We start from the raw sequence: 5000 nt of genomic DNA, 5'->3' as shown, positions 1-5000 counted from the left end.
AGAAGCTCCTGTGGGGCTTTCAGGCCGACCAGAACGGAGCTTTTGCCGGTGCCGGTGCCCGCACCAGTTACGTTTGGCACTAAAGTGCTTATCTGCGAACCGCCCGTGTTTATACCGGGCTCATACCGGGCTCTGAATTTTTTCCGCACTGTTACCCGGATGAACCTGCTGACGTCACAGTTCGCAGAGAAAAACCTAGTATTTTGTGGTTTGCATTGCGAACCAACTTTCCGGTTCGCGAACTCTAAAAATCCTGGCCAGACCTTTGGAGCTGAGCTGGCCTGCCATGCACTGAATGGGCATAGATGATGCCAACGCTGGGATGATGTCAACACAGATGATGCCAACCCATTCCCATCCATTACATTACATTACATTATAATCCATTATACTTAGCTAACATTTTTGCCAAAAGCGGCTTTACATCTCCTTAATTAGTAGGCCAAGGCTGCCGCATCCTTCATCCTGCTGCTGTACACAATTGTGATTGTTGTGGCGCATGCCCTCTTTACAATCCAAAAAATGTCATACTGGTTGAGCCTGATCAAGAATATAGTGAAACGTATTGAAGAAAAGCCCAAAAGAAGGTCCCCGGTGAAAAAGGTTTGGGCAACACCACCCTAGGCCAACATAAAGCCCAGAGGTTCCCCAGGAAACACAATGTAGCTGGCAGCCTCTTACTGCAGATGGAGTCGCCAGTGGGCCTATTCACTTTTTGCTGAAAATACTCCACTACATCATAACAACATTGCTATGACAGTACATATAGCCTTAAGTAACAGATTAAGACATACTGTAGACCATTACAATTCTGGTGACAGTAAGGTTATAACATAGGCTCTGCTCTAAGCGTGTTAAGACTGGATGTTAAGTGAAAGAGCAACACTTCATTCTCAATGCCAGTCCTGATTCTAATGCAAATGGTGTGGGCTATGGCCGCAATGAATGCACACCAATTCAAAACCAAACCCAGTCAAAGCCAATGCAAACCAATATAAGCCAAGCCAAACCAAACCTATCCAAACCAGCCAGAGCTGCTCAAGCGTCATTGAAACCCCAGAGGTTAGATGACAAAATCCACAAATCATAAGGCTGCTGAATAAGAAAGAAGGCTTCATCCAGGGCTGCACTGGGATGAAAAATCAGGCCGGCATTTTTAGCCAAGACCGGCCCACCAGGCTTTGAGAGAGACAATGAGGCCTTTGTCAAAATGCCAAATAGTCCAAATGCTTTATTAATATCCGTTGTATCTCCAAATGAAAGAATAGAATGTCCACACAAAGCATTCCCGTTTGTTGCCTTTACTTTTCGTTCAAGCACCAGGAGCAAACATGCCAGCAGGTCAGCGCGCGACATCCAGTGCAAGTGTGAGGCAAGCAAGGTAAACTAGTTGGCGTCTACCTTATATGGCAATGCTAGATGCTAACTAATCAGGCAGGATTACACAGGATCATAGTACAATGCCACCTAGTGGGCAATAATAGGAAACCCCACATTCTAAGATATCACAATATCTGACTGTCTCGAAGAGGCCTGCTGTAGCGACATTAGGACTGATACCATTGCAAGGAGAGTCAGGCCAAAATCATCAACAGTCCACCCACAGGTCAAATGCCTTGTATGCCATATGGCTAATCCAGCTTTGGCTTCATCTTTACTCAAGCTGTCTTCATCATTGTGGCAGTGCCCACCCCAGTACTAGTCTGGTGCCAATCGAGTAGCAGCCTATACCCACTTCACCAAAGCAAACCAAATCAAGCGGTGCTGGTCAAGCCTCAATGAAACCCCAGAGCTTCTCCAGGAACATGACAAAGCAGAAAAACATAAGGCTACCAGCGGGTGTGGTGTGTGCCCACCACAGCAATTTGAACCAAACCAAACAGTGGTAGTCAGGCATCATTAAATGGATGCTAAATGGAAGAGGAACACTTCATCCTCAATGCCAGTCTTGGTTCTAATGTCATGGTAGTCTATACCCACTTCACTGAAGCAAGTCAAATCAAACAGTGCTGGTCAAGCCTCAATGAAACCCCAGAGCTTCTCCAGGAACATGACAAAACAGCAGAACACAAGGCTGGATGTAAACCCATCTCACCACATTAATCCAAACAAAACCAACAGTGCTGATTGAGCATTGAAACCCCAGTGACTACCCATAGTCTAGTCCAGTGTTTCCCAACCAGGGGTACGTGTACCACTAGGGGTACGCGAGCACACCTCAGGGGGTACGCGAAAAAAATTGTTAATGACAATTGAATAGAGTATAGTCATACTGGGATAAAGGAATATATAGAGAGCATGAGATGGGGGGTACTCATGGTACAACAAGGGGGTACGCAAGTCAAAAAAGGTTGGGAAACACTGGTCTAGAAATACGTCAAAGCAACCACAAAACATAAACACTGGATGACTGCTGGATGGGAAAGTCAAAGGCTTCATCCCCACACTAGTTATCAACGCCACCCTGGTAGTGCTGGGTAAACATCATCAATACCCGTGCCAGCAAGAGTACCAATGGGGTGGCACTTTACCAAACCAAACCTAACAGTGCATATGGAGCCTACTGAAACCCCAGGAACAGGACAAATGAAAAAACCCAAAACATAAACCTGAATTCTGGATGGGAAACATGAAGGTACCAGTGCCCATGATCAGGGCTGTTGACAGCTTTGACCAAGCTTAGGACAAAGTCATCTGAAAGCCCCCCACTCTCAATGAATATAATGTAATGTGGACCGAGTTCTGGGTCCCCTGTCTCTCTGGGCCCTGGCAATGCCTGGTACATATCCACAATGCCTGTCCTTTACATTATGTTACATTGCATTTGGCAGATGATTTTAAACCAAAACAACTTACAATCGAGGACATAAGCCTACAACACTTCAAAATTTTAAGTGTTGTAGGCTTATGTCCTCGATTGTAAGTCGCTTTGGTTAAAAATCATCTGTCATATGCAATCTAATACAATTATAATATAAATAATAATGAAGTTCAAATATACAAGGTGCACAGGAAATATACTGAACAATAAGTGCAAATTCCATGTAGTGTTTTCTCATTTCATTATTTTTAAGTGCATTAACACACGTTACATGTATGACGTTCATTATGTCTAAGAGTTCAGTTACTCATGTCAGGGAAAATATAAAAACTTTGACATGTCTGCAACAAAAGAAAATTACGAGTAAAGTGCATTCATACACATACACATACACATACACATACACATACACATACACATACACATACACATACACATACACATACACATACACATACACATACACATACACATACGTACCATCCCAGTGCCAGGGCTAATGGGATGGCCTATGCCCAAAGCAGACCAAGCCTGAATGGAGAGCAACCAGTGCTGAGTGTGAGAGCCATCCAGAGCTGAAAGTTTCTAGACTGGCGACGCCATCCTATGTACTGTCTTCCACCCTAAGATTTTGGCTCCGCACAGAGTCTGGCGATAGCGTCCTAGCTCGGTTCCCTCACTGTTTGGGCAATCAGCAAACAGTTGAGAGTGATGACGCAGAACTTGCCCATGAAGTCGGCTACTGATTGGTTAAGGTAACACTATTGACACATTTGTCGTGTTATTTGTATGCTCTTGCAACACTATATCGTAACAGTCATGCTAATAAAACACAATTTGAATTTGAATTCGGAACTCCAACATTAAAATTACATGGCAGAGTAAGCTCAGACTAGCCTGGTAAACCAGCGCCACCAACTGGACGCCGAAAATTTTCAGCAGCGAGTGGGTCTGGCCTCAGATCTGAGAACGTTTGAACACTGTGCCCTGAGTCTGGCAAAACCAATCACAACTGAGAGATCTGTTTTGAATCAAAGCGGGCGGGGTTTGAGGGAATGACGACAAAGCTCGCACAACGTTGGGAAAGCACATCAACGGCAAAGATCGCCGATTGGTCAGAGCGCCGGCACGGTTTGAAAGAACAACAGGTTGTTCTCATCAATAATCTTCGGAGGTATCGTTCATCCGGGCCAGACTAAACTACTCCGGTCTCACATTTAGGCTGATTTATCAGGCAAAGCTCAGACCATCTCCCACCCTCCATGGAGACGGATTCCTTTTAGCTTTCGCCAGACTGTCAACAGTCGGCTTCGCCCAGGATAGAAAGTTTCCCCATCAACAGGACAAGACAAGCAAACAAAAGACAAGACTCTGGATGAGAAAGAGGAAGACACTCAAGCTATAGACACTCAAGTCATTATCATCATCATCATCATCATCATCATCATTATTCTGCCATTGCCCACAGCACTGCCAGATTATACTTGCCATCAGTGGAGCTGATCGAGCGACTCCAAAACAATTCCGCTGTAGGCAGACAGACGTTTGCCCTAACAATTCACCTGAAGTTGTTGTGAGACTACCGAGAAAATGAAAGGCATCACTGCGGCACAGGTCGATATGTAATGTGGATATCTATATCTAATGCAAGGGCATGAGGTGTCGGGGTAGGTAGCTTTATTGCTGTGCGTGCTGTAAATATTTTAAAACGCTTCTCTCTCTCTCTCTACCATGAAAGCACAGACACTCTCTCTCACACACACACACACACACACACACACACACACACACACACACACACACACACACACACACACACACACACACACACACACACACTATATCTCTATCTCTCTATAATAATATAATGTGGCACCCTGTGTAGTTGACTGCCTCCCTTATTTCTCCGTTTCTGAGCCCTGTGACTGGCCATAGGGCAGGAGGATACAGGAGCATGGGGCAGGAGGGTAGAGGAGCATGGGGCAGGAGGGTAGAGGAGCATGGGGCAGGAGGGTAGAGGAGCATGGGGCAGGAGGGTAGAGGAGCATGGGGCAGGAGGGTAGAGGAGCATGGGGCAGGAGAAGCATGGGGCAGGAGGGTAGAGGAGCATGGGGCAGGAGGGTAGAGGAGCATGGGGCAGGAGAGGAGCATGGAGCAGGAGGGTAGAAGAGCATGGGGC

The sequence above is a fragment of the Engraulis encrasicolus genome, chromosome 6 (assembly GCF_034702125.1).
Source record: "Engraulis encrasicolus isolate BLACKSEA-1 chromosome 6, IST_EnEncr_1.0, whole genome shotgun sequence".
NCBI classification, from domain to species: Eukaryota; Metazoa; Chordata; class Actinopteri; order Clupeiformes; family Engraulidae; genus Engraulis; species Engraulis encrasicolus.
This window is presented reverse-complemented; position numbering follows the sequence as displayed.